The 11,881-nt window shown below is 37.2% G+C and overlaps 1 long non-coding RNA gene across 1 annotated transcript; it reads left to right on the top strand.

The window, feature by feature from the left end:
• Positions 1 to 213: 213 nt before the first annotated feature.
• LOC109119887 (uncharacterized) lies at positions 214 to 11,728 on the top strand. The gene is made up of 5 exons (XR_002027458.3): positions 214 to 323; positions 2,812 to 2,861; positions 5,284 to 5,337; positions 11,209 to 11,441; positions 11,517 to 11,728. It is a non-coding gene; the product is annotated as an uncharacterized lncRNA (long non-coding RNA).
• The last annotated feature ends 153 nt before the right edge of the window (positions 11,729 to 11,881 follow it).

The following is an 11,881-nucleotide window of genomic DNA, read 5'->3' as shown; positions in this document are numbered from 1 at the left end:
AAAATACAAGACTATGATCAGACTGCAACACGATAAATATTAGGTCCGTGCACGCGCTGACAGAAATTATCTAGTATATATTCTACTATATTAGAAAAAGGCATAATCAACATGCCTGCTTCATTGTTCAAGGGTTATTTTTGTCTTTTCAATTGTGTATATGGATAGGTGTCTTCTCCTTGGTTAATCAATTTTGTCTTTTCAATTTCTTATGTAACGTGTCTTCTTCTGGTAAAATTAGTATGCATGCCTTTCTCCTAATTCATCATTTATGATGATTCACTGTTTGCACATCAAAGTTCCCTCTCTTCATCGTTCTCCAGGTAAGGTTTTACATGTTTCAATTAATCTTTCTTTTTCCATCGTCTTCCTTTTCAATCAAGGTTGAAGTTCCAAATTTGATTTGGGTGTGTGAATATTGACTTTATTTTTCCATTTGGGATTGTTATTGACGTTGGATTATCCTTTTGGTTGTCTGATTGAGATTGATTTAGGTGGGTGAATATACCAAATTTGATTTGGGTATGTGAAATTTGATTCTTGTTCCATGTTACAGAAGTCCCAATAATTTTAATCCATTTGGGTGATTATCGTTTTACGTTTTGTATTTTGAATTTCCGTTTCAAATTTTTGGTTGTCTTCTTCTCTTCATGTATGAAAAACCCATGTATTTTCACATCCAGTAACTTTTTGTTCTATTTTGTTAGATTTAGTGTTAGTTTGATCTTCCAATTCAAATTTCTGGTTGTCTTCCTTTGTTCATGTATGAAAAATCCATATATTTTAACATGCAGTAAAAATTTTGGTTGTCTTTTGTCAGATGTAGTATTAGTTTGGTCTTCCAATTTATTTTGTGGTTTCTGATAGTTTGATTTTCTTCTCCTCGACTATTGTAAGTGTAACTCTTTAAGATCCTTCGAAAACAAACGTCTTAGATTAAGGTTACGTAGTGTGGGGATTTTGATTCTATGATTGATTCATCCTGATTCCTATAACTCTTTTTTTTCTTCTTTTCTGTAAATCTTTATACTCATTCAGTTAATATTATACTTTTAATTTACTGCAAATCTGCAGTGGGTAAAACCTGTTCTTGTTCTTGAATTCATTGTTGCATAGACCCTTTTAAGCCTAAAGGCCTTTTCTGGTTTTCTGGTAAAGGTATGAGCTTTTTCTTATTATGTTTGAGTTCCTGATTTGACTAGATGTGGGGTTTAATTTTCATACTTTAGTTATGTGTAGTTGGTGAGTTGGTAATTTGTTTTGTGGTTTAACATTGGGGTTATTCTGTTGATTTTGAGTTTAAAGATTCAAACTTTGTGCTTTTTTGTTCTGTTTTCAGCTGTTTTAGTGTATTGTTTCTGTTTAGTTGAGCTGGTATATCAATTTTTTTTCGATCAATATTTTCCATGAATAGTAACTAAAAAACTATACAAGCATACCACAAAAACAATTGGACTGTTTGATCCAAAACAAATAATAACTGAGAAGCCATTACAAGGACAAAAGACGCAACGAAAGAGCTAGCTCGAAAAAAATAATTCAGCACCAAAAATTAACAGAAGATGATAAAAGCATAACTATATTGATAGATTGTGCTATACATGAGAATATAATTGGATAGAGATGATAATAAACGGGGTGACGTACAAACAATTAAAGCTTATACTCTAGTGGTATCTATGAGGGTCTTCTATATGGTAGGCATGGATTCAATTCAAACTACACCTTATATTGTATCCCTTCAACAATTTCTCCATGATCAGGGTCCTTCTACATGGTAGGCAAAATTGCTTCGAAGTAGTTTTTTTTGTTTTTTCTTCTAAAAACTACATGTTTTTAGTAGTCGAGCTGACAGTAAAATTCTGTGACCTTCGGAAGGGACTAGCTTCTTTCGTGTGGCAATCCTGAGAGTGAGAAGTGAGAAAAGGAACTTCATGTGTCCTACATCGTCATGACTAACCATTTCCCTCATCTTTGCATTTCTTGATCAGTCTCTTAAGCACCTGTCCATTTTGTTTGTCCTCATATCTCTCTCTATAAATGTCTCTGCTATATTTTTCTTTTCCGTGGATCGATTAACTTATTTTCAGCTGTGTCAGATTGATTATATTTTTAAATATCTTGAACCTAAATCATAAGATTTGTTATATTTGACATGATTGTATGGTTCCAGATTTGTATTGACCCGTGTTGTCAAATCTATTTAAATGTTTATCTGAAAAAATATGATGTCGCTAGACTTTGATTTTAGAAGCCAGGTTATCAAGTTCCGTCTAAGTTTTGTGTATTGGTCAAATATGTATAGAAGCTAGCTATACAAATTGTCACATTTCTGCTAATATATAAACGCCAACAAAAAAACTAGGTGACCAGAGTTATATAAGTTGATGGCACCCAAAAAATGAAGCTCTTCTTAGCTCGACAGCTAGGAAACAAAGATGGACGGTTGTATTGAAATCAAGTTACTTGTTTTATCTCTTTTATTGATGACATTTGATATGGTGTCTTCATAATTTTTTTTATAAATTTGGGTTTGTTGTTAGATGTTCTAGTTTGTTTTGCTTCCCTTGAAGCTTCGATTTTTGTTTAGTTATTTCGTCTTTTCATTCGCCTATGTTGCATTTTTAAGCATTCTGAACATGCAATAGTTTATTTGGTCTTTTGTCTGTTTATATGGGCTTCTGATGTAATAATCAGAAGAAAATTTTATGAAAGATTTTATTACGACAGAATTAGCTTTCTGGGGTTGTCAATTTTGGTCTTCTATTTTTGTAGGTTGCACTGACGTTTTGAAATTATTTTTTCTTGCAGATTGAAGTTAAGGGAAACTACAATTACCTTTATCGGAATTTCAGCTACCGGTATGTCTGTCGAATCGTGCATCCGTTTATCTATCTTTATTGAGTTTTGTAGAAAATGATTTGGTTAGTTATCATTATTTTAATGTGTCGCTATGAATTTATTTTACTCTGTGCACTGAATAAGAAACAAACAATTTCTCCAGTATAAAAGATGTTGAGTCTTGACTTTGTAAAAGTGCCGAGGGTTAAAATCTTGAAGAAAAATGTCCATTTCTACTGTGTCTGACTCTCTGAAGCTCAAGTACTATCTTCAAATTAATTTTAGTTAAATTCTGAGATAATATGGATTAAAAAATGTGAAAGTTATCCTAATCTATTGAATGAAGATATAAAAAATTAAAAATAATAACCTTAAAGGCTATTGTTGTGCCTTGGATTGTAGTGGAGTATCGTGATTCTGCCATCATCGTGGCTTCAGCCTCTAGCTTTTGTGGCTGAGTAGTAGTTTCAGCAGTACTTTATACCTATTTAGTAGCTATTGTATATCTCTGAGGGAGTCAGCAAAATTGGTTTCATATGTTCCCTTACAGTCATATTTTCCTCAACTTTCAGAAACCTGAAAGAGGATATTGATCTTTATAGGAAGTGGCAAATATTGGATGCAATTTATTGTTAAAATGGAATGTAACAGGGAGTATCCCATACCATAAAAGATTAGTTAAAAGTAAAGTTTTCAGAAGTCAAAAGAGGAGACCTATGCACTTCAGTAACAGTTTAAGAGGTTAAAAAGGATAATATTAAATCGGTTCCCACTAGATGATATCATCTCATGTAGCTGTAGTTAATATCAGATGCACAAACTTCTAACTGGCTTAAGTGGATAGGGAAGACATTTACAAAAAACTATAGGCGCTGACGTTTAGTTTGCAATCCTATTGATCAATTAGTTGCACCTGTGTTTAATTTTAATTGTATTAACGACTGAAATTGCAAAATAAAGTCCAATTTTTTTAGGAAAAAGGGTCTGATACCCCTCAACTTTTTTCATTTAGAGCTTATATACCCCTTGTTATGAAAGTGACTCATATATACCCCTACTTGTAAACAAATGGCTAACATATACCCTTTTCCTCAACGGAAATAAAAAAATAATAATTTAAATTTAAATTTTTATTATTTTTTCTAAAAAATATAATGTCATATGAGTAAATTTAATCCTTGTCAAACATATTTTTTTGAATTTTTTTTTGTTTCAATGACTAATTTATAATTATTATTTTGATAATCAAATTTATTTATGTTTCACTAATATACTTATAAAACTTATTGTAGATGACCAAATTTTTTCTTCGAATACGAAATTAAATTACAATACACACAAAAAGAATAGTTTAATTTTTTATTCTTTAAACTAAGGAATGAAAGACAAAAACAAAATAAGAATAAGAAAATTCAAATAATTATAATAAAAGAAGTCAAAAAATAATTTATGTATGAAAAAATTAAAATATACCTTGAACTTTGATAGAAGAATCATATATACCCCTAAATAATTTTTTAAAAAAAAATTAGAAGTAATAAATATAAATTTAAAACTAATTTTTTAACTTCCATTAAATGGAGGGTATATGTGAGCCATTTTGTAATGGCAGGGCTATATGTGAGCCGTTTGTATAACGGTAAGGGCATATATGAGTCACTTTTATAACGAGGGGTATATCAGCTTCAAATGACAAAGTTGAGGGGTATATCAGACCCTTTTCCCATATTTTTATAATGATATGTGTTATTACTGCTACATTTTATTGTACAAATATATATGTTTCCTTGGCAGATGTTTACATATATTAGGACTTACAATGTCAATAATGCCAAAGATTGAACAAATTAATAATGTAGAAAAATAGGGATGAGGAAGTGATCAAATTTTTTTTATTCAAAATAAATAAGAAGGAAGAGTAGGGGTAGGCGCATATATACATAAGACTTGAAGCAGAAGCGTAAAAAGAAGATAGAGAGAGATAGAGCCAAGGCGGCATCTCTGTCTCCTAATTCACAGAAATAAGTAAGCTAATTACAGACTCATCAATGGAATAAGGTTGTGATGGAGTAATTAACCAGAGGTCTCGAGTTCGAGTTCCCCGAGTGCAGAATCATTTTTGGTATGAAATGTTTTACCGATGGGAGCCTTTTCGATTTAAATCTCCATATATCCAGGTGACCGATTGATCAATAATACTGAATATATAAGTGGCTTAGCAGAAAAATTGTGAGACTTGTGTGAGAATAGGATGAAACAGAGTGATGTTGCATGATTCATTGAATGTTCCAATAAGTTTGGATCAATTCTCGCGATGTTTATGTTGCAGCTTAAAAAAATATTTTTTTTAAATTATTGTACAGAGTCTATACATTCGGTTTTTCCATTGGTAACTGATAGTTTGTTCTCCTTCTTTTGGTCTGCTCTTTTTGTGTAATGCAGCTTCTTTGTTCTCGCTTTGTGTTCATGTGATTGTATAAGAGTTATAATTACGAGGTAATGCTTTCCTTGCCAAAACTAAATTTATGGTGATGGAATTGTTTATCGGAATTAGGATTTTCAAAGTCTTTGCAACTTTTCTGTATCAAGAGAGATTACATTTCATCCTTGGAAGGTTTCTTTTATAGTATTCAATGTGAGATATTTATTTCTATTACCTCTTTTAAGTTAATTGGTTTTGTTGTTCTTGTTTGGTTGTTTTTAGATTTAAAAATTTGATGTTGGTATAACTTATGAAAAATGAGAACTCAATTTGTTAGAGCTACTGTTGTTACTAAGAATCCTGTCACTTCAACAAATTGTTGAGAATTGATCAAAGGTCTTGACTTTTGGTGTGGAAGCTTAACTATTTATTGGCTCTGGGTTTTTATCTTTCTTGTCTTGTAGGTGTAAGGAATTAGAAGGGACTGAGATTTTCTTGATCAATGTCAAGTCATGAAACTTGATCATATCGTATAATTTGTTGAATCTCCTAGAAATTAGTAGAATTGTTTTGTTTTGTGGTTTGATCACTGTCTTTTAAATCATCCAATCATGAATTATTGATCAAATGGCATAATTTCTTGACAAGGACAACATAGCAAATGTAACCGCACAAGTGGCGTTTGGGGAGACTGTGTATGTAAACCTTATCCCTACCTTGTGAGATGAGGTAGAGAGACTAATTCCGATAGACCCTTAACTCAAGAAATTTATGAGTACATCGTTTGGTTCTACATTTAAGTTTGAAGGAATATTGATTGTATTGAAGTGTTAACCTAATAAGGGAATACATGGGAGATATATATAGGAGATATAGGAAGGAGTACTAATCCTAATAGGACTAGGATTAAGGAGTACTAATCCTAATAGGACTAGGATTAGTACACAGTAAATACTAATATCATTTTATACTATTTATTTATTACTATCTGTTATCATCTCCCCTCAAGCTGAGCTGAGCGGAAGCGAACGGAAGCTTGGAACTGAGGTAATCGTGCTGTCGGCTCAGGAGAGGCTTGGTGAGAATATCAGCCGGTTGTTCTTCAGTGGGTACATACTGCACAGTCATGGTGCCGGCCTGAACTTCATAGCGAACAAAAAGACAATCGGTATCAACATGCTTCATTCTGGTCTGTAGGACAGAATTCTTGGCCACGCAGATGGTTGATTTGTTGTCACAATAGAGAGCAGGAACAGTGTGAGTGGCGCGGAGTTCGCGAAGAATATATGTGACCCACATGGTCTCAGCAGCAAGAAGAGCAAGGGCGCGGTATTCAGCTTTAGTCGAGGACCGAGAGACCTTGGGTTGTTTTTTTGTACACAAGGAGATCAGGTTCGGCCCCGAAAAACGAGAAACCCCGATGTAGATTTTCTGTCATTTTTATCATTCGCCCAATCTGAATCTGAGAAACCCCAAAGCTCCAAGTCCCCGAGTCGAATGAGTAAACCACGACCAAGAGTGCCAAAAATGTACCTGAGAATGCGTTTTAGACAATGGTAATCATGTTCACTTGGTTGATGCATGTGCTGAGCAACTCGGTTGACAGCAAACTGGATGTCAGGATAGGTAATGGCCAGATACTGTAGAGCCCCAATGAGGCTGCAGAAGTGGGTGATATCGCCAAAGGAGGTGTCGGCTCCATTCGTAGACGAAGAGACTGCCATCGGTGTTGGTTGACTGGTGCATGTTCCAGTCCAGCTTTTTGCAACAGATCTCGAGCATATTTTGACTGATGAAGAAACAAGCCGCTGCCTGTCCGAGAAACCTCCATTCCCAGAAAATAATGTAACGGGCCAAGGTCCTTCATTTTGAAGGTAGTATGCATAGCTCGAGTGACATCCTGGATGAGAGCTGTAGTAGAGCCTGTAATAATGATATCATCTACATAGACAAGAAGAATGAATGAACCGTGTGCTGAATGTCGAGTAAACAGACTCGTGTCGTGTACGCAACACGTGAAGTCGAGTCCCTAGAGGAACGTTTTCAGACGTGTGTACCAAGCACGGGGGGCTTGCTTGAGCCCATACAGAGACTTCTGGAGTTTGCAAACATGTTGAGGGAAGTGGGGATCAACATAGCCAGGTTGTTGCGTCATGTAGATAGTTTCATCAAGCATGCCATGAAGAAAAGCATTGGAAACATCGAACTGATTGATGAGTCAATTGTTGCGCACGGTGAGTGACAGTACCAGGCGAATGGTTTCCTGCCGAATAACATGACTGAATGTCTCGGAGTAATCAAGACCATACTCCTGATTGTAGCCTTTAGCAACCAAACGAGCCTTGTACCTGGAAATATTGCCATCTACATTGTGTTTAATTTTGTACACTCATTTACAGACCACTGGGTGCCGCCCATGGGGCTTAGGTACAAGAACCCAAGTTTTCTATTCAGTTAAAGCCTTAAACTCGTCATCCATAGCATGACGCCAATAAGAATTTTTTGAGGCAACAGAGTAGGTTGTTGGTTCATTATCGGGAAGGGGTGTATTTGGTAGTATAGTAGCCTGAAAGGTTTTGGGTTTAATGATACCGACTTTGCCACGGGTTAACATGGGATGACTATTGGGGGGTGGCACGGGCGGCGGTGATTCGGGGGTGGTCGAGAAGGACCCAAAGAGGATCGGGCTAGAGATGTTGTGGGTATGGGGTGGTTCGGGTTGGTTGTGAGTGTGGGTGGTGGTTGCGGATGTATTGTGGGTGACGGTCGACGGGGTGATGAGGGGTGGTTGGGTAGTGGGTGGAGGTGTGGGGAAGGTGGTGAGGGACCCTGTGAGTATGTTGGAAAAGGGGGAAGGACACCAATGAATGATGTATTTGTGGAGGAGGAAATAGACTCGTAGGGAAACTCATTTTCGACAAATTTGACATGACGAGATATGTAGTCTTTATGAGTTTGTGGGTCAAGACAGCGATAACCCTTGGATGTAGGATGATAGCCCAAAAAAATATAAGGACGGGATCGGGGTTGTAATTTGTGAGTAATATGAGGGCGTAGCCAAGGGTAGGCAAGACACCCAAAGACGCGGAGGTTGGTATAATTGGGAAGTTCTTGGTAAAGGAGTTGATAGGGCGATTTATTGGAGAGGGTGTGACTGGGCATTCTGTTAATGAGGTAGTTTGCGGTGGCTAGAGCTTCTACCCAAAAGGAGACAGGGAGATGAGATTGATGTAGAAGAGTAACCACCGTTTCAATGAGATGGCGATGTTTACGTGCAGCCCCCCCATTCTGTTAGGGAGTGTATGGACAGGAGGTTTGATGTATAATTCCCAGGGATTGCAGAAACTGGCCAAAGATGTTATTTACATATTCCTTTCCATTGTCACTTCGAAAAAGTTTAACATGAGAATTGAATTGTGTTTTGACCATTTTTTCAAAAGTGACAAAGGTGGTGTATGCCTGTGATTTGTGTTTTAGTGGGTGCAACCAAGTTTATTTTGTAAAATCATCCACAAAACAAATATAATAGCGAAAACCAGCAAATGAAGGAACAGCAGTAGGACCCCATAGGTCAGAATGAATAAGTTGAAAAGGTGCAGTTGTACGCTTCTCAGATAAAGTAAAAGGTAATTTATGAGATTTAGCAATTGAACAGGAGTCACAATTTTTTACATGAATGGAAGAAAAACCTAATTGAGACATTAAAGAATTTATTATTTGAGTAGACGGGTGACCCAGATGACTGTGCCACAACAGACTGTGGCCATCATCCGAAAGAGCCACCGGAGCCACAAGCACGCTTTCTGAAACTGGGTGGGCAGACGAACTTGTGCCAGGAAGAACGTACAGACCATACTCACAGGGGCCCTTAAAAATCACCCTCTTGGTAGTATTGTCTAGGATCTGAAAATCATTAGAGGTGAACAAGAGTGAGCAATTATTGTCTTTTGTGAATTGGTGAACTGAAAGGAGATTGGTTTTAATAGATTGGACATGGGTAAGGTTACCTAGGTGAAAGATAACGGTGGGGGTTTTAATGGTACCCGTGTCAGTGTGAGAAATATTAAGGGACTCACCGTTGCCAACAGTAATACCATTGGAGCCATGATATGGATTTGGAGCGTTAAGCTTGGATAGATCAGAAGTAACGTGCATGTTAGCCCCAGTATCCAACAGCCATTCAGAGGAAGGGCCGGCTTGAGATGCATAATTGACACGGTTATCACTATTTCGGCTCTCCTCATACCGAAACCAGCAACGAACAGCGGTGTGTCCTGTTTTCTGACAGATTTGACAAGTTGGACGATCCCACTCGTAAGTGCCCTGCCCGCCGCTGGAAGATGATTGCACGCTGCTGCCGAAATAGTGCAAGTTGTTGTTGCTGCCGTGCTGTTGACCGTCGTACGATGGACGACTGCCCTGCCGACCGCCACACCCGCGGCCTCTGCTGTTTCTGCTGTAGCCTCCGCAGCTCCCCTGCCGACCGCCACCACGCCCCCTACGATAGTTCTGGCTTGCGGTGAGGGCGGTGGTCGGCTCCATAACAGCGTCTTCTTGGAGAAGAAGTTTGCTCTCCAAATCCACGTGGATTTCTTCACTTTTTAGCCACGAGGAGAGAGTAGCCAGGTCAACGGGCGTTGGACTGATGCGAACTTCCTGTTTAATGGAGGAGTAAGCTGATGGGAGCCCCCGAACGACACACATGACGAGATCTTTTTCGGGAATGATTTCATTCACGGTGTCGAGGGCTATGATGATGGTGGAGACCTCGTCTAAATACTCCTCCATAGTTTTCATGCCTTTGTTAATTGTGTGGAGACGATCACGCAATTGAAAAATATGAGAGTGGGAAATTGATGCATAGCGTGTTGCGAGGGTCGTCCACAGGGCTGAAGCAGTTGGTAGGATCGGACGTGTTTCTGAACCGTGGGAGAGATGACCGCAATCAAACATGATCGGATCTTCCATCCACGGCTTTCAAGGCGGCATGGGCCGGATTGATTTTTTCTGATTTGTCTGTGGTGGTGATGACTGCCGGCGGCGGTTCTGTGCTTCCATCGACGTATTTGAGAAGGTAATTGGCCTCAAGGGCTGTAAGAACGGTGATTTTCCATGTAGGGTAATTTATGTCTGATAATTTTTCGAGAATCAGGGCATGAAGATGCCTGAGAAGGAGTTTAACGCCAGAAGAAAGTGAATCGAGAGGATCCACCTCGGTTGTCATGGCTGCCGCCGCCCAAGAGAAGAGAGGGAACGATCGGTGCCCTAAAGAGAGAGAAAAAAACCTAGAGAAAAGAAGATCTAGGTTTTCTGGCTCTTGATACCATGAAGGAATATTGATTGTACTGAAGTGTTTACCTAATAAGGGAATACATGAGAGATATATATAGGAGATATAGGAAGGAGTACTAATCTTAATAGGACTAGGATTAAGGAGTACTAATCCTAATAGGATTAGGATTAGTACACAGTAAATACTAATATTATTTTATACTATTTATTTAATACTATATGTTATTAAAGTTGAACAGTTGAGAAGAAATGTAAAGATTGTAGCTTTATGCATTCTCATGGTGCTGCATAGCTAAACACTTTATAGGTTCTGTTTGTATGTTTATTTGTTTTATCTTTTGTGTCTGAGTTTACTTTGAACTGTTTGGGAGGAAGTTAAAGATTGTAACTTTATATGCTTCTCTGCGGTGTTGGATGGTTAGTACTTTATGGGGTCCTTTTTGTAGGTTTAATTTTTTTTATCTTTGGTATCTGAGTTTAGTTTTTAACACTTCGGGAGGAAGTTAACATTATAGCTTTCTTTGCTTCTCAGAGGTGATGGATCGTTAATACTTTATGGAGTTCAATTTATTTTTACGATCGGAGCTGTGTAATTTGTTACTTTAAGGGAACCCGACTTGAGAAGTGATTCTTTTTGTTGTTTTTCCTTTTAGCTTTTTCCAGTTACGCAAAATGGAAATCCGGTCTAAGTAGGATCCTGTCATTACTCCTATTACTCCTGCAAACAATCGGTGCACCATCATCACCTGCTCCAATGGATACAGCAGGAAGCAACAAAAGGAAGATAGGAAATCCTATCACAAACAAAAAAGACAAGCAAGAGGTCACTTCTTATCACAAGCATGCTCTAGAGGTGAAGACTTCCCCTCCAAAACACAATAACAAGGTATATAAACTTCTTTCGGAATTACTACTTCGTACATTCAGAACTTCAACTAACTGTTGTGTTTTAATTTTTTAGGTCAGTGAAAAATAATGTCATCTACACTTCGCAATGTGATAAGAGCCATTTTTTGTTGATGTAGCAAGCATAATCATAACGGATCACTTTCATTTTTCCTATGTAAATAAAATGTGATGTTATAAAACTTAGGCTCCAACATTAACATATAATTTTTGTCGGGTCACACTTGGACTTAATATGCAATAGTCATATATGTATCCCACTTGAAATGTTGGCACGGGCCATCCACTTCTAGTATATATATATATATATATATATATATATATATATATATATATATATTACTCTTATTTTAGAAAAGGCTTGTTTCAACATGCCTGTTTCATTGCTCTCAGGGTATTTTTGTCTTTCTCATTCTCTAT

The sequence above is a fragment of the Solanum lycopersicum genome, chromosome 1 (assembly GCF_036512215.1).
Source record: "Solanum lycopersicum chromosome 1, SLM_r2.1".
Lineage (NCBI taxonomy): Eukaryota > Viridiplantae > Streptophyta > Magnoliopsida > Solanales > Solanaceae > Solanum > Solanum lycopersicum.
This window is presented reverse-complemented; position numbering and strand designations above follow the sequence as displayed.